Raw genomic sequence first — 18,625 nt, 5'->3', positions numbered from 1 at the left:
TTCATCTGTTGATTTATGTGAGAAATAGTTTGCCTTGGTGGAGAAACAAAAACACCCAAGTGCAAAAAGAAAAGGCGACTGAAGACACAATGGTCGTGTCGTTATTGAAATGTTCTTCTCACTTCAGAAAAAACAGTCTGTGTTCAAACAAAGTGATAAGTGGGGACAGAGATTAAGCCAAAATAAACCTCCTTATCTTAAAAAAAATTCAGCTTCCTAAAGCCAACCTGAGTCTGATCTGTGTGAACAACAAGAGAAAACGCAAGAAAGCTGAGATATTTCTTAAAATAATATTACTGTAGGACCCAACAAAAAGTAAACCCTGCTCATGGGACAAAAGTTATTTTCAATCAGGACTGACACTATGCCCATGAGAGGTCAGATGGAGAGCATTGCACTAACCCTTCCATGTCTTGCACATTTAATTTACAAACATAGGCAATGATCCTGCAGGGAGATACCTTGGCTGAACAGCAAACACCAAGTAGTTCTCATTGTCTGTGAACTTCCCTTTAAAAGCAACAGGACTTCTCCCCGCACGTAAAGTTAGAGGACTTTGGTTAAAAATTGTGTCTTGGGCCAATTTCACAAACTCCAGTGAGCCAAGAAGGATGATTCCGGGTGTGTGGTACAGAGCAAGGGGCTTTGTTTTAAGCCCTGGCCTTGAAAGAGACATCTTGGGTACCTTTCCCCACCAAATTTACCTTCTTCTTTTAATCCCATTACTTGAGGTTGGATTGAAACAGAAAAATAAACATTGAGAATATTCTTCATGAAGAGTTGTAAATCCCTCTTCGATACTATGTCAAAATCTCAGGTGCTGCATTACACAGAAAACAACAGTTTCAGCTCAGTAAGGCTGCTGACTGTATGGCAGGGGAGATCTCCCATGCCATGCCTTGAACTCATTCCTCCTTAGTCTTCTGACCAAAACCCATTGAGGACCACCATCTGAGCCTTTCCCGCACAATGCAAACCCCTCCAACGTCAGGCAGAAAAGGATTTGCCCCAAACCCTCTTCCCACCTCCATCACACAGACCAGATGCTGGGTTAAGGCATCCCCTCCTCCCTCCTGCCTTGCCGGGAATCATCACTTAAGATTTGCTTTGCTTGCCTGTCAGGCAGATTGCTTTCCTTTATGAACAAAACATACATACGCAGCCTGATCTACTGGGATGTCCCTGCCCATGGCAGGGGGGTTGGAACTAGGTAATCTTTAAGGTCCCTTCCAACTCAAACTATTCTATGATTCTATGATATGAGGGGACACACATACATGTTTAGAAATGTGCACACCAGCCTATATGTACAGTCTCCATCTTTGTCTTGTAGTTAACTTAATCATTCAGGGAAAAAAAGGGGGGAAGAAAGAGATGTCATGTCATGAAACCTCCAGAACTTCTGTGATTTCTGCACGTAAGAAGCCACCCAGTTGCCTCCAGGGGCCACCACCCTAAAGCCAGCCTGACTTTTATTCTTCAGGTTCACAACAAACTGGTACACCTCAGGGTGTTGCCCAATGAATATGCTCTAAACTGAAAAGTCCAGCTAGTGGTTCACACAGACTCCAAAGGATTTCATGGGTGCCACTATTACACAACTCTGAAGGAGGGCGGTGCCAGAGGTCAGCCCCACAATCGACCCACCATCCTCTTCCACGCCAGGTTTACAGCAGTTTTAGCACCAAGCAAATGATGCTGTGGGTGCACCATGACACGCCTGAAGCAAACATTAGACAGTTGGAGAGATGTTATTATCCGCATGGCACCAGCAGTGGACAAATTGACACCTCCATGTGGTGAACTTAAGGCTATGGATCTGCCCAAGGGGCTGACAGTCCAGTGCAAACTCAGACCAAGAAAAGCCTGTGGCATTGCCAAATATTTTGCAGAGCAAGAAAGTCTTCTCCTGGAGTATTGTTTTCCAGCAGAGCAAAGGAGAAGTGACATTTCAGGTATGCCCACCCTGCCTGGGCACCTTCTGGAGCCAGGTCTAGCAGTGTTATCTCTCACTAAAGCCCATGTCCAACCAGTATGGGTGCTGGGAAAAGTCCAGCTCTGCCATCAAACCATCCATGAAGGGAAGGCACTAAAGAAGCAGAACATTCTCTGGGAAAGGCTGCTTCTCCTTTTCTGACTTGCAGAAAGTCTCTCAACACTCTTTCAATCATATGACACACTCGGCAGCAATGCAGCCTGAATTGTTCCTCCTCAGGAGTTTGTCTGCCAAGAAAACTGGGGAATGACTCATGTCATGGCATTCAGAGCAATGGAAGGGCAGGACCGGGAGGTGACTAATGATTCAAAAGCACAGTGGGTTGCTTCCAAGGGAGGACGGGTCAGTCCTACGCACTATACAGGAAAAGGACCTCCCAGCACATTATGATGACAAAGCAGAGCAATGGGTATGTGAACGGCGGAAAAATGCATCCCTGTCTTAAGGCATTACTAAGAAAAGACAAGTGATACAAATCCAATTTGCCGTGGACTGGAAAATTCAGAGGACATAGAGTCATAGAGTCATAGAGTCATAGAATCATAGAATAGTTGGGTTGGAAGGGACATTAAAGATCATCTAGTTTCAACCCCCCTACCATGGATGGCTCAGAGCTGAACCAGATCATTAGAAAGTTGAGGGCTGTTTGGTGGCAATTTGAAATGGAGTTTGGAGGTTACTGCTGAAATTCTTCCTAAATCACAAGAAGATATTCAAGAAAAGCACCAAGACAATCCTTCTTCGTTCAGAGAAGGAATAACTGTTAGACCTATGTTGTATTCTTTCCCTACTGTGGTGCATACAATATCTGTGTTGGAGACACCCAGATCTGCTTTAATGGTATATTTGAGAGATGCACTTAATGGGCCCTTGAAAGCAGACTGCACAACCAGGGAAATGCAACCCCTTTGCTTCCCCAAATATTTGCTTTACATCTATGGCTTTAACCATAACAAACCACCCATTTACAAAGCTCCAGTGGCCCTTCTTTTATACTTCTTTCTGCTTAAACGTGTCGTATGGAAAAAAGCTGTACCTCCATCCTTATCCCGTGTTCAAAGGAGAGAGTCAAGCAGGGGGAGATGGAAAACTGTTATAAAACGAGTGGTTCTTCATTACATCTCTGCTCCTTTGCTTTCTTGCATACATTTGTCCATAATAGTCCCATCCTGCTGTGCATAGTAGCCTCCTCCAACCCAGGCTGGAAATCTCACAGGAGGTAGCAGCACCTCGAGAGTCAAGAAGGACCATGTGAATTTTGGGGGAAAATGGGCAAGTTCCAGAGAAATCATATCCAAAGAGGCAGGTTTGTCTTGTAGCTAATATGGAATACGTGTCTGTGCTTATGCGACACTTGAAACTGCCAAAAGGAACATGGAGTGGGAAACCAAAACACCTCCCACTCCTGTCCAACTGCTAAACTGGAGACAGCTCACCGGCTACAGGGCACTGGGTCAGGCTGCAGCTCCCTTCTGCTGGAGGGTATCCAGGAAAGCAAGAGGGACAGGTAACCCAGCAGTGCTGGGGGTGAGCGGCTGCCAAGCACAGTCCCTTTCAGGCGGAGGGCTGGCATGTAGAGGTTCAGGCTGGCTCCTGGAGTAACCAAAGCTTGGATGGGGTTTGCATTTGGCAGAGGGTGGAGGGGTTGCTGAGCCGTTGCGTCAGGGCCAGCTGCTGAGACGACGTCTGGACCCAGGCACTGATTAGAAATTATCCCAGACAGAACAGGGTGAGGGCAAGGGGGGAGAAGTGAGTGATGGATTAACCCGTTTCGAGTCACCCTCCCGATAAAGAGCAGGTTACTTTCTGCTCCAGTGCTGAGTTACGCTAACAGCCATTGCTGAGACAGGGCCTGGGCAAGATTTATTTATCTTGAATCCTTTTAAACATTTCAACACCCTGTGTCTGTGCACCCAGCAAGCCTGTGAAACCACATGCCTTGCGGTTCCTACTCTATCCCCGCTCTTCCCTCCTGGTTGTTTCACTCCCTCCTTGCTGCAAGCCAGATTGCTTGTCAAAATTAAAAATTAAGCCATGGGAGGCATGCACTCAATTTTCCCCTCTGCCCATCTGGTAGGGTCCTCACCCTGCCTGGGATGGTGGAACCTCTCATAAGCATATAATCAGTGCTAAAAGACCCGCAGCCTCTATTTGTCTTTAACATCCAGAGCAATATGGATGCAGGGGAGCAGCACAGCATGGGTCACTCCCTTGAAACCATGTTAACGTTGGAGTGCTTCACACTGCACACAGGGTGAGGCTACACATGTCTTGGGAGGAGCTCCTACATCTGCAATCCATCACCCACAGACCCAGCCGAGAGCCGAGGCAATACAGCCCATTTGTTAACTTCTCCATCCTGACGACTAATGAAACATGATGGGGATGGTTTATGGGCTAGGTCTGAATTGCACTGGAGCCCAAACACCCTTGTTTCCATCCAGCACCTTTGCCTGGAGGATGCACTGAAACTGTCAGGGCTCTTTGCAGGAATAGGGAGATGTTATACATAAGCTGCATCATCAACTTCAGAAGAGCTGCAAAAATAGAAAAGGACAGCAGTTTATCCCAAAGATTTCCTTGCAAAAGGAACAGCCAAAGCACACAGATTTGCCCTACTCTTGCACTGGTGGATGAATTTTCCTTCCCGTTGAACCTGAGGACTTGCAGCTCAGCCCTACTCTTCCAAGCTGCCCTCTAGTCAAAAAGTGTTGCTCCTCTGCCTCCAAAAACGTGACATCCACCACCTATCAAGGCAAGATATTCCTTGGCAAAACAGGCAGACCTTTCAGGATCCTCCCTCCCTCTCAGGCTCTTCACTGCATGACAGACTTTTCTTGCCTGGTAAATTCTGTGCTTTGCTATCCTGCTGTTTCTACGATAGTAATATTTTAGCACCATTTAGAACAATTTCATCCAAAGATCTCAGAGCACTTTACAAAGTTTAGTTAATTAAGCCACTGAAGTATTACTATGTCTCTCTTACAGAAGAGAAAGCCAAGTGAAGATGTTAAATGAGTTGCCAAAGGTAATATGAGTCCGTAGCTAAGTCGGGAAAAGAACCCAGGAGTCCTGACTCTTAATGCATGGCTGTAAACCATTTTTCTCTATAAAGCAGAAATGAAGCAAGCAGAAGGGTGTCAGCGTGGCTTTTCCTTTTACTCGAGCTGCTTTATAATTAAGACAGCAAGAAAAATATTGGTTCCTAATCTTAAAACAGATTTGTTTTAAGTGAACTGTGTGGAAGTTTGGGGGCCTCTCTGCATTTTGAAATTCTCACATCATGGCCATAGTTAAAGAAGCTATTGTGCTAGCAGAACTTCTGGACTTGTTGCAAAAATGAGCTCTGGGTTTTCTGGGAAGTCAGAGCAGATGTTTGAAACATCACTTCAAAACAGTCTGACAAACCTATGACATCTTCCTGCTAACTAAAGGCATTAAACCCACCAGAACAAGTTAATGTTTGCTTTTTTTACCAAAGAGCCAAAAAAAAAGGGAACATAAAGGTGATTTCTCTTGCAGAAAATGACTACTCCTCCTCCAGCCTAGACCAAGATCTGCAAGTAGAACTGCTCCAAGTCTAAAGATAAACACAGTGATAGCAAGGGCATTTCCATAAGGACGCCAAGGAATTTGAAAGAGGAAGGAGTAACTGGGACCCCAATGAACCATTTGCCTGTATCCTGCTGTCCATAAGTTTTATAAATTATGGAGGAAAAAATGGTGTGTGTAGCTGAAAGCCGCCCCTAGGCACCAATAATTTGTCTGACCTGCATTTAGACAACCAATCCGCTCAGCCCTAACTAGCCTTGGCAGCCTCGTGCGGGTCATATTTTTACATGGATGAACTGTTCTTCAACAATTTCCTCCAGTGTGCTCGCAGCACAAACAGGCTTTTCTTTGCAAGCAGGTATGCGTGCCTTCTTTTTCCAGTTATTTCTTTTCTCACACACATGGTTCATGTGACCATTTGCAAGGAAAATTGCCCAGTTCCCTTGCTCTTTCCTATTAGCACGACTGCTACTACCTCTTTTGCAGTTTTACGGGGTGGGGGTAGAGGTTTGTATAGGTTTGGACTCCAGTTTTAGGAGGCTACAGCATCACCTTTTTCTTCCATTTTTTCAAATCCAGTTCCTACCTGACCCTAACGTTTGCCTGTGGTATCATGCTTTTTATCTAAGGAACTTCCTTACGCTCATAGTGACAGCCAGAATTTACAGTTGCAAAATTCCTGTTGTTAAATTGTGAGGCTGAATTAGACAACCAGGAGAAATCACTGAGAAAGAGCTGGGAAAGCTTTGCCCCTACCTCTCTAAATCCAGGGCTCTCACACTATGAATTTACTTGCCAAGGCCAAAGCCCTTTGGGGTCTGTGGGGCTGAAGATACAGTGAGAAAAGCATTAAGAAAAGAAAGGTGACACGGGCACTGTCAGAAATACATAGATATGCTGTATATATATCTATATTTGCCCTTTCTGGAGAGGAATTCATTGCATGCATCAAGAAGCTGTGTGACCTCAGGGGGTAAGCGCAGGATTTAGGGTCTTGTAGGAATTTGCCCTCACTCTTTATTTAACACCAAGTAGGATTGCGCCTGTATGAACCGAACACATCCAGTGGTTCCCCTCAGACATTTTGATGATGGATTGCTGGCATCACTTGTTTTCTTTTGAAGGCAATTCATTTATCAGAGACAATTACTCAACTGATAAGTGCAGTGTGTTCAGCTGTTCGTGGTTACACAGCAGCTACAGGCCAATAAATATGAGCTGCTATTAGCCTGATTAATTATTTCAGATCACTAAACTGCAGCTTTGTTTAAGATAAGGCCCTAATAAGCTTTTGGGCTGAATATGGCAAGTCTACCAGCATTGGTGACACTACCTTCATTGTAAGTGCCCCAAGCCCAGCGATTCCTTCAGTTTGACTACATGATGAAGTGAGTCGCACTCCTTGGGACCTCTGAAGAGCTCAGCAGGTGTTTGGTGGGTCATGTAGAGCGATGGAGAACTCTCTTGCATCTGCCACATAGCAGAGCACTAAGGAAATTGTTTCCAAATGTCCCTTAATTTAGAAGTTTGCTTCCCCCTCTCACCCTCCTATTTTATTCCTCAAGGCTGCTGACCTTCACCTCTGCTGCCATCCTTCAGCCACTGTGTGAATCCTGACACTGAGCCAGCTGTGGGTGTCTCAGAGCACGGAGCAGTGAGCCAAAGCAAGATTAAAATATGAGAGCCCAAAAAATGTGAGCAGACTTTTAAGCAAGGGAAAGCAGATTTTAAGAGGACCGTGTTCGATTTAACACATTGGTAGGCACTAACACTGCTACAATGAGACTTGCAGAGCACAGAGCTGCATGTGCTGACAGCAATCCCTTCAGATGGGATGGCAATCGTGTTTCATTCATTTTCAGATTGCACAGAACGTGAGTGTGAATGCATGTGTGCATATACGTGTACTTACATTCTCTTCTTCCACTGCTGCCCTCTGCTAAAGGAATCTATGCCACTAGTTTTTGTGCCGTGAACCCAAACAAGCAAGGGCCATGGTTATGGAGCAGCAGTTTCAGAATTACAAGCCCTGCTGAGCTCCAAGCATGGGTTTAAATGGGCTATGAAATGAGATTGGTTTCACCACACAACATCAAATGCGTTTTATGCAGTTCCAGACCAACCTCTCACTCCTCCCAGTGAAGACATTGTCAGGCTGAAGAACTGCATGTTGCAGACCTCTAGATATTTTATTTCAGTGATCTGGGAAACAATGGCATTTTGCCTTAAATGGACACCAGGTTAAATTCAGACCATTGTCATGAGATGTTTATACCCAAAGCAAAGTAAACGTCTAACCTATGGCTTGGATTTCATGGATGGAGCATGAAAGCTTCAGCTCAGCATTTGGAGGGCTCACCACCAAAACCATAAGCTAGGAAGAATAAACAGTTTTACCAACTGACTATTAGTCCCAATTAACAACAACCGACAGGCAAGTGTGCAACCGAGGGATAACAAATGGCTGTAAGTGTATTTTACCGAGCAAGCGAGGGGGAGGTGGGAGCCTCCAGGCCCTATACTGGGTAGCGGAGGATTATTTAATCTACCCAGCCCCCTCCACCAACCCCAGATCATTTCCTCCTTCAACAGCTGCAGCTGTGGGGGACAGGGGAGGATGGAGACACACAGCTGTCCCTTCCTGCTCACTGTGTGCCCCTGCTAAGGCTTGCTGGATCCAGCCCCATGAGTCCAACCCTGGGACAAGCTCCCCCTGCCTCTCCTCAACCCCAATCCTTGGGACCTGTTAAGGACAACCCACAAGGTTCCTTTTTTCTTGCCACAACGAGTTTGGAGAATAAAAGATACAGCCACTGTTGCAAACTTTGCCCACTTTCCAGCTTTCATTTAGCAAAGCCACAGTGTGACGGTAGAAATACGCCTTATTTGAAAAGTATTTTTTGTATTTTAAGTACTATACACAAATATATATATATATATTTTTTGACCAGCCCAACAGGTTTGTGAGGTGATTCCAGCAGATGCTGCTCTTTGTCTACACTCCTAGCACGTGAACAGAGATAATACCTAATTTTTGCAAAATTCAGCTGTCATGAAGCTCTTAAAGCAGTTTGCTAAGTCTGCTCTCCAAGGATTACAGGCTAAAGGTTTGGGTTATCTGCCTCAGTTTTTAGTGTTTTGGAGGAAAGGGCCGGGGGAGGGGGATTGCTAGTCAGCTGAAGGGGATTTCTGAACAGGAGGACTCTCACGGTGGTGAATGTCACTTCTCACAGGGAGGCCTTTTTCCATGGAAAGATTTGCACAGTTGGAATCTGAACAGAATAAACCTGCAGACTGACCAAATACAAATGGGCTTTTTAAAAGGTCTGCGTCAGATTTGTTAACACTGGTCCACAAAGACCTTGGTGCAGTCATGAGGACAAAGGGCTTAAAAGAAGACACATCCTCAAACTGGGCTGGATTCCCCAGTACAAAGGACCAGAACAAGGGCACTAACTGCATTTCTCTTATTTTTTTGTCCTATTTAGTTTGATCCTACCCATAGCACAGATTCTTGGCCTGGCTCTGTATAAATGACAGCTTTATAAAGTTGAACTGCTCTTTTTCTAACTGAGATTTTTTTTTTTTTGGACACAGAAAGTTCAGTATTAAATATAATCACCTTTTGGCATGCTATATAAATATGTATTTTGTTAGATTGAATTACTCTGTATAACGACCTAAAAGGAATAATGTTCTACTATTCACCATTGTCAAAGCAATATCCCAGACTCCTATTTAAATCTACTGCTGCAAAGGTAGAAAAAATAATAACCCTGCTATAATTAACTTGCCTGGAGCCATCGCACTGATACCATGAAACTGAGATTTTCTGTGCTGTGCAGGGACTCGAATGGTACTTTTTTTCCTAAGTTATAAAGTCATTTTCTCAGTGGCACAGAATTTTCTCCCAAGGGGCATCACAGGCTATAGAGTGTTAGAGCTTACTGTTAGAGAAAGAACACAAACCATTTCCACATATTAATATATAGGCTGAATACTCTGGAATGCAGAATAAGAGAACCATGAACTGCCCAAACCTGCAGCCACATCGTATCCACGTGTATCAATGATGATGATCCTCTTAGCAAATTTAAACTATCTCAAATTAGCAACAACGGAACATTGGAAAAATTCAGTATCATGACTATTCAGCTACCTTGTACGTGATGGCAGGTACAGACTCATTACACAGTCAGCCTTATCCTGATAAATTTGATGCTGATGCTTTTTGCTCTGGGCAGGAGGTTGGACTAAATGACCTGTAGACATAACCCAGCCCCTTTCTATTGATGGTTGTGTGCAGGTCTTCTCCTTACCTTGCCACGAGTAGGATCACAGCATTTGACTAATGAATGAAAAAAATCTGCCTCAAAAGGATCACTGGGAACAAAAATAAAACATTTTCAAGCTACTGTTTGCATGGGTTTAAGTATTAAAAAAAAAACTCCAAAACCTACTTATTGTCTAATTACACAGAGTCTTAATTTAGATATTTTTTCTTGTCAAAGGTGTGTGTTCTTAAGATCTCATGCAAACGACGTGTTATCAATACAAAAAGCTCAGAGCATTTCAAGGAAAAGCATTGAGGAAGGAGATGTTTTTTCAGAGACATTAGTGTTTTGCATGCTTCCATTTGCATTTTCATTTAGAAGTAGAGTCTAATTTTATTATTGTGCATAAGATTATCAGAGTGCTGCAGCACCTTTCCTGTGAGAAGGCTGAGAGAGTTGGGGTTGTGCAACGTGCAGAAAAGAAGGTTCTGGGGAGACCTTATAGCAGCCTTCAATACTGAAAAGGGGCTGACAGGAAAGCTGGGGAGGGGCTCTTTATCAGGAATTGCAGGGATAGGATGAGGGATAGGGGATTTAAGCTGAAAGAGGGGAGAATTATATTAGAGATTAGGAAGACTATTTTTTTGTGAGGGAGGTGAGGTGCTGGCACAGGTTGTCCAGAGATGTCGTGGATGCCCCATCCCTGGAGGTGTTCAACACCAGGCTGTATGACACTTCGAGCAACCCAAATTTTCTTGCATTTTTTGAGGAACCATTCTATGATTCTAAGATAGTATTTGGGGTCAAGAGACCACTGTCTAGTTCTCTTAGGTATATCTCTTAAGGCCACAACAATAAATGGGTGCTCAACTTGCCATCTTTCCCAGTTCTCCAGGAGATATGAAGTGTTTCTAAATTTGATTGTTGATAATCAAGCCATCAGACCAGCCTCACAACAACTGCATAAAACCAGCTTTACCAGTTGTATCAATAGCAATATCACCTCCAGAAAGTGTACAGGAAAACAGATTTTGCATGTGAACCTGCTGAATAGCAACAGCCTATTGCTTTCATCTCACTTCTCCAACCTCTGGAGCTAGACGTGATTCTGCATTTTACACATAAGAAGAAGCTGCCCAGCTAGATGCCATAGTCTCACCATGCAGGATTTGATTTAATCTTTGTGTAGAAGATGATAGTTAAGGTCAAGGGAACAACGTGCTGATGAGCAAGAGCTCTGCTAAAGCATTGTGTTCTGGGGCCCATGGTCCTGTTAGAAAGTCAGACTGCAAAGAGAAAAAAATATATATATTGGAGGGTTCTCTTAGCAGTTCCTGTTCACTAAAACCCTATTTTGTTCAGAAGACATGGGCGTACAGGTAGGCATTAGCATTACTGGACATCTTCCCAAAATTGTCCTGCGTGTTGTTGCCAGTGCAGGGTATGCTTTCCAAAATGCTGCTACCCCAGACCAAGGGGGCTATGAGATAAGAGCAGTTTTGATAAATCTCAGACTAAATATTGCTGCAGGCTTTTCATCATGAAAAAAAAATATTTAGTATACTTCCCAAACCCTCTTCTTATCTTTATTGCTAACAGGAGGTAGAAGGCGGGAGGAAAGGCGACCCTCATTGCTCTAGCGCAGGCCTTGCACCGCTGGCTTGGATACTTGCAGTGAAGTAGAAAATGTTCTTTAAGAACTGGCACTCCTCTGCAGTTCAGCTGTTGGGATTGGGAGGAGAAGAGGAATTTAGGTGAATGACCATGAAACTTATCACACAAGCAGAACTCAGTGTTCCTGCCCGTTTCCAAAGGGGAGATGGGAGCCAGCAGAGAAGTAGAACAAGAACTGAAAAATACACAACCGAATTTAATTAACTGAAAAGGTGGAAGAACAGCAAGTTAATCTCACTTTGAGGGGCTTATGCCAATGCACAAAACCACATTTGTATTTAGGCTTCCAAGCCCAAAGTAGTTGTGGGAAGGAAGAGGGGGACTCTCTTCATTACAAATATTTATTGAAATTTAATTTTAAAAAAGCCTTCGTGCTCTATCAAAACACAGGTTTGACAGTGAGGTCTCCGGGTGGAGAGGGCTCACAGCTTATCGGCATGATAAGGATGGAGGGGGGGAAGGCACTGGTCATACACGGGACACTACAAGAGCAGATTTACAGAGGCAAGTCTGTAGTGCACATGGGTGAGCTTTTTAGAGGTCTTCATACAAAAGCAAGAAGAACCCATGTGCAGCATGGAATGCAAAGCCATAAAGTCAGCCCTGACAGCATCCAAGCTGTGGAAATGCCCTTGGTCACTGGTAAATGAGTGTTCATTGGGTGATCCAGACCATCACTTAAACAAGTGAGTTGGTAAGGCCATGGTGTCTCTTTTATCATCGTTTTCATTTCAATTTCCCACACTGAAGTGGCTCATGCTGGGCTGAATGTGGTTTACCCTTGTTCTTTTGGATGTCAAGGCAGGGGCAATCCAAAAGCACCAACTCCACAAGTCTTTGCCTGCAAGTGTAATTGTATGTCATCACTTGTGCTACGCCAACAGGCAACTTCCACACAACTGAAAACCACCTTTGCTCCTCTGTGACGGAGTATGTGTTCCCCTCAAATGATCCACAGCCTTTTTGGAAAATCACATTGCTGTTCTCATGGCTGCTGCATGTGGACTATAGTCTCCAAGCCATGCTGGGCAAAATGCGTGCCAGGCCAGACCCATGTCCTCTTCCTCCTGTACCCAGACCACTGTCCCAGCAGCAGGCCTGACCTTTGGTTGAGAAAGCAAGGGTCCTGCTTCCACCACACTTTTCAAAGAGCACATTAACCCTGATTGTCTTGGCTAACTTTCTGGAATTTCCTTCCTTGCCCCGGAGACAGAGCATTCTGTGGAAATGAAAATTAATACTTACAGGCAGCTCGAGTTTGGATGTGTTTTCAATTATATATTTAAAAAAAAGAAAAAAAGAAGAGTGAAAATTCAGTGGCTGCTACAAATAAGCCCATTTTAATTGTAAATCCATTTAGCAGGAGGTAGAATTAATCACCTAAGAGAGAGTTGGGGGAGAACCCCAAAGTTGCGGACAAAGCAAGGGGAGTGCGAATCACACAGTTGGCATGAGATCCCATTTCATTTTTGTTAGGTGCAGGGGTTTTAAGTCCCTGAATATCTCACTGTTCTTTCCCTCCTGTTCTCCAGAGGGAGAACAAATGCAAATGGTGTCGTGTTAGAAGGGGCTAAAAGGGCACCCTGCAATAATCCAGTGTGCAAAACCCCCTGGATTCATCAAGGAGGGAAGCTGTAACAGCCCTCAGGAAGCCTGCAATACCGTCTGTGTACACATAACACCTCCAAAGGAATTTTCTGCAGCTATTCAAGAACAGACGCAGGTCTATTCACCCCAGCTTCACCCCATAGTTCACTCACACACGCCTAGGCAGCACTTGGGGAAGAACAACAGAGCCCCTTACTGCACCAAAATAACCCCAGACAGATGAAAAATAGTCTCTATTGTTTCTCCCATGGCTCTGGTGCTGGAGTTTGACAGGTAAGGGGAAGGATAGTTTTTCCACAGCATGCATTCTAGAGCACAGGTTAGCAAGAGCAGAAACAAACCCCCGGCAGCAGCTGGTTACACTATACCGCTTCACCATGCTCTGCAAGCCCCCTTTTCCACCCCAAGTAGGGACAGGAGAGCCCAGCCAAGACCCCAGCACACACAATGCTCCACCAACGGATGTGGCTGCAGAGTAGCAGGCTGCACCTGGGCCATGGGCAGGATAAATATCCCATTTGTGGAGTGTCTGCTAACGGGTGGGTCAGTTCCAAGAGGTTTTCTGTACGCATTTTCCTTGAGGGCTGCAAATTAATTCAGCTTGAGCAAACTCACCTTCATTTGAGATTCCTATTAGAGAAATATTCAAGCTTTAGCTGTACAAATACTTAGAGGAAATATATTCCGTGTTCCCAGCCAGTGCTTGTCAACTTGCACATTAGGAAGGACTGACTTCTTTTACCATCAATAAACTTGTCCAGCCCCTTCTTGGACCTGCTGACTCTGTCTCCACAACCTCCTGTGTCAGCGTGGTCCCACCTTTTATTGTCTTGGCCCAAAGCAGCTCTTTCTAATGCCTATTTTAAACCGACCTTCTACTACTTTTGCCCTGTGGTTGGAATATTAAGAGATTTTGTGAAAAACAGCATCACATTCAGCTTATCCATTGCCATGAAGCGTTTGAAAACTTGAATTATGTTCCCTAACGAGTACGCTTTTGCTCTCCAGTATTGCTTACAATATTGTAATATTCCACAATGTCTCTGTCCAGACAGCTTGAGGCTCTGGCCCAAGGGAGAGGAATCATCAGGTCAGTTAGTCACCTCCAGTGAGCAATCTGCATATAATGCTTAATTCCCTAGCTAGTTTATTTTTATTAACTATCATGGCAAAGTTGGTCTGTGTAACATACTGAGAAAAGTGTGTTGCACAAGTTTTTGTAGGAACTCAGTTTTGAAATTGCTACATGCAAGAACACATACCAGCTGTGACCATGAGAAAAATCATGGGTCTCATCCAGCTAACCACAGCTTGCACATAGAGTATGTGTAATCAGGCTGTTTGACTCTTGGAAAACACACACATCTCTCAGTTACATGGTTTATTTTACAAGGGGAAAAAAAAATCTGTTTTCAGTGCACAAGTAGGACTGAGAATAATTAATCCATCAGTTTGGCCATCAAGCTGAAAATATTTTGGTTTGATCTGGGTTGAAGCTACATTTTTTCTCTAGCTTTCTTTAGACACAAGCAAGATATCAATCCCCGAAATGAGGCACGGAGAGCCTCACACGAAAGCACTTATTTATTTTTCAGAACTGCAAAACTGTTCTTCTAAACTGCTTTCCATGAAACACTCTGTGAACCTTGAAGCATTTCTCAAAATTGAAGAGCTGAGCAAAGGGTTTGCAACACCGAGGGAGAGCTCCTTCTGCCCTGGGCGCTGCTGCATGGTCTTTTAGCTCACAACCCTTCAACAGCCCGTTCTTCTAATACCCTCCACAGCAGAGAAATGGCATAGTCCCCACTTCACAAGAGAGGCCTTAGACCACCAAAAGACACTCAAGCAAAACAAAGGCTCCAACATGTCCTTGGTCCTTGGTACCACCTTCACTGTTGGGTGTGCATCCCCCAGCATGGGAGTGCGGGCAGCTGACTGCAAGGGACATGGGTAGTAAACAAAGAGAAAATAAGGAAAGCAACAGTTACAGTTCTATTGTGCAGCTGCTAGGATGGTTGTGGGACAGAAGGTGATGTATACTATAGTATTATAGGCTACAGCATTGCAGAGAACGCATATGTCCCTGCGCCATGAAGGCACAAGCTACACTTGGTGCTCTCCCCAGGGCCCCAGCAGCGATACATGCGCTACAAATACACTTCTGGGTAAAGTAAAGCAGGCTTTCAAGTCTCCAGCTGCAGGAAATAGTCTTGATGGATGGTATATGTGGATACACAGTGCATACGGATTACAGAGCTGGCTGATTGATAACTCTCATATTGATAGACTGATACAGACTGATGCAAGTGGTCTGTAAAGCTCAAATGTTGAAATCTTTTGGCTTAGACAGGAGATCTGGAAAAAAAAAAGAAAAAAATGAAGCTAGTGATTTTTGAGGAATGGACAAACAATTTCTAAAAGCAGGGTTTGGCCAAACTTTCTAATAAAGCATGGTTGGCTCCGTCTTTCCTATTTAAATCCTTTTTTTACTATACCAAATGTTTAGTTTTCCAGTGGAAGTCATGGCCAATTCTGCAGGTCGTTTGCAAGCGAAGGATAACCAGTTCCTAAAAATTATAAGGAATTACAGAGCTTAGGAGCATTTGCAGACTCTTCCTCCAAGTGTCCTCATTTGCTATAGGCTATTTATTTCAAAATAACTTCATTTCTTCTGTGCAGTTCCCACCCTGTGCTGGCCAACGCACCCATGAGCCTGTTAGGGATCCCTCTAGGGATGTCTATGAAAATTTTCCTCCCTAATTCCCCTTTATCCTTCACCTTTTCCATATGTTAGCAGCTCAGGGCCAGCATGGCCTCAAACAAGTTCCTCATCTCAACACACTGGCAAGGATGCAACCATGATTGCCTTTGCCCAGTGAAACCACGTAAAAATTATTCCTTTGCTGCAGAGTGGCAGACGATACACAGAAACAGATTTGCAGAAGTGCTTCTCATCACCATGAGCATCCTCTGTTCTGCATCTTCACAGCAGAAATGCAGGGGATTGGGAGCAGGAAGCGGGTTTCATACAGTTGTCTCTTCTCAAGCACTGCAATGCAAAGAAAGGTTTGCAAAGGCTGGGAGAAGTATTTCTGGGCAAATATTATTCCCATACAGTTTGGTTTCTTCAAAGCAGCAGGCTGAAATATCGATCTCTATTTCTTCCATGGCTGGGCATCTTTGTTCAGATAGGCAGAAAAAGGCTTTGAACAAAGTATTCATTTAGTGAATGTTAGTGGCTCTTATTTACGTGCTATTCAATAGGGATATGTGGGTGCATTTGTTACCAAACCCCAGTAATCAGATGTTCAAGCAGAGATGTGCATTGCACACAGCCTGTTGGGGCTTTGCACAATGTTCTGAGCACTGAAAGCCAAATGAGATGCTGGTAATGCTTTCCTCTGTTGTGCAATTGCACTGAAGAAATACTGGCTGTCTTTTCAGTTTTTGAGAAAAGAAGTAGCAAAAGAAGGATAAAAAGGGATGATATGAATCACCTGCTATATCTGGGGAAAAATGCACAGTAAAAGGGAGGCATGATAAACCCTTCTCTTGAAAAGGAACTTTTCATCTGTGAGGAATTTTTTGGTGCTGTTTAAGCCCTAAAAAAAGACCTGAACAAAACCCACACAAATGTTATTACACTGAGAAGGCCTGCAGGTAGATAATACTAAAACAATGTTCACAATGGACAGAAATTTAAGAGGAGAGTAAAAGACCTGGTACAAAAGAGTCCTGAAATAAAAAACACCCCATGACCCCACCACTTGCAACACTGGTATCGATACGTGGGAACCAAATCCTTTTGGCATATCAACATTACGCAGCCGGAAACTTGTGAAACTTGTTCCACAGGTCCACAAATGCAGCCGAGATGTAGCCGGAGTGCCGAGCACAGGGTAACAACATTGGAGAAAAGTAAGGTTATGGACAGGGCACCAGCAAATTAAGCCAGGAAGAAATTAAATTGAGAGGAAGCAGAAATGGGCAGTTATAAATGACATTGGGCTGCCTCCTGCTGTGAATGTGCTGCCCCATGAGGAGTCTCAGCCTACAAAAAGTGCCTTTCTGCAGGTATCTCTGCTCAGCTTCAAGAGCAGCTGCCCTGTGCAGAAATGGAGTAGAGGTTCAGAGTTCACCATGGCGCCCCATTTAAAGTAAAAAAAAAAATCAAATTAATTTGGCGTGCATCATGATCTGACAAACCCTAAAGACACAGAAAAAAAAAAGTTTTTCCCATCTATATATTGGCATGAGGAAACAATTCCCAGGAACTGTTGCTGCTCCTTCACCAATAGACCATTTTCTCCTCACATTTCCCCGTGCAGTAGCCTCTGGTCTCCTCCAGTCCAACAACATCATACAAGGTCACACAATCACAAAGAGAGTGCTGATGGGAAAAATATCATATTCAAATCTAAGTAGCAACAGATGTCTTGTTTGCAAATTAGCACCATTTCCCAAGACAGAAAGAAAAATGACCAGTTTGGAGACTCTCATTAGACTAAAAGAGATTTAATTCCCCTCTCTGTTAATTCACTAACCTGAATCTTGCAGCACTTGTTTGGCGAAGGAGGAAGGATAAAGGGGACAAATTCTCTTCACTTCATCCATCGTTTGAAGGACGCAAGATCATCCTTGATGCTTTATAGGTAGCTTCTTTCATTTGCCTGGCTAATAACATGAAGCTAAGAACTATCACTTCAGCTCCTCAGCTCTTCATCATATAGATTGGTTACGATATCTGGATCCTACAGGTAACCAAGCATGTTACGCCACCACTTGGCCAAATTTAGAGATTTGCCATGCTCAGCAGAACTGCTTTACAGCAGGGCTTGTTGTTCAAAGCCCCTCATGCTGCCTGTGATACGGTGTTGATGGCATCGCATTTCTGTGTATGTGGCAATAGCATAAACAAGGCATGATGGTCGGTGGATCAAAAAACAAAGTCTTCTCAGACTTGCAACTCTGCAAAAGCAGCTCCTGCTGATACTCCAGCTGGCCAAATTCTGCCAACAATCTAGTTTTGGTCTGGAAAGCACGCGATCTTCCAGTTTAAGTATCTTTTCATCATTTCTGTGCCCCATGACCTTCAGCTCTATAAACAGCACCAGCCTTGAAGCAAAACCCCCAGCCAGCCTGTCACAGCAGAAGAGGTTTTCCCAAGAAGAAAAGCCGTGGACTAGAGAAGTGCTCAAAGGGCATGTGTGGAAAGTCGGCAGAAGATAAGGGCTGTGTTTGCTCAGACATATAGGAGTTCATGGTTAACTAAGCACAAAAAATAAAAAATATTAATCATGCTTACATGGGCAAGTCTATAAATAATCCCAATGCATGGAGTACACTGCTACAGTTTCCTTATGGAAGTGATAGGTGCAGTACCTACCTTACCTCTTAATGCCCTCAGATAGAAGAGTCTCCAGAGATGTCAATGCTTGTGTTCCTCCTATGACATTTTAGTAGCTAAAAGCAAAGAGGTAGCTGCATCTCCATGTACTTCTGTTCTCTTCCCTTCCAGATG

The 18,625-nt window shown here is 44.0% G+C and overlaps 1 long non-coding RNA gene across 1 annotated transcript in view; it reads right to left on the bottom strand.

Annotated features, from left to right (window-relative positions):
- LOC128852132 (uncharacterized) overlaps window positions 1-18,002 on the bottom strand; it is a 28,019-nt gene extending 10,017 nt beyond the window's left edge. Inside the window, exon 1 of the long non-coding RNA XR_008449779.1 lies at window positions 17,649-18,002. This is a non-coding gene — a long non-coding RNA (uncharacterized LOC128852132). The remainder of the gene's footprint in view (window positions 1-17,648) is intronic.
- Window positions 18,003-18,625: the final 623 nt, after the last annotated feature.

This window comes from Cuculus canorus, chromosome 4 (assembly GCF_017976375.1).
Source record: "Cuculus canorus isolate bCucCan1 chromosome 4, bCucCan1.pri, whole genome shotgun sequence".
Taxonomy (NCBI): domain Eukaryota; kingdom Metazoa; phylum Chordata; class Aves; order Cuculiformes; family Cuculidae; genus Cuculus; species Cuculus canorus.
Note: the sequence above shows the minus strand (reverse complement) of the source record. Positions and strands in the feature narration are given on the sequence as shown.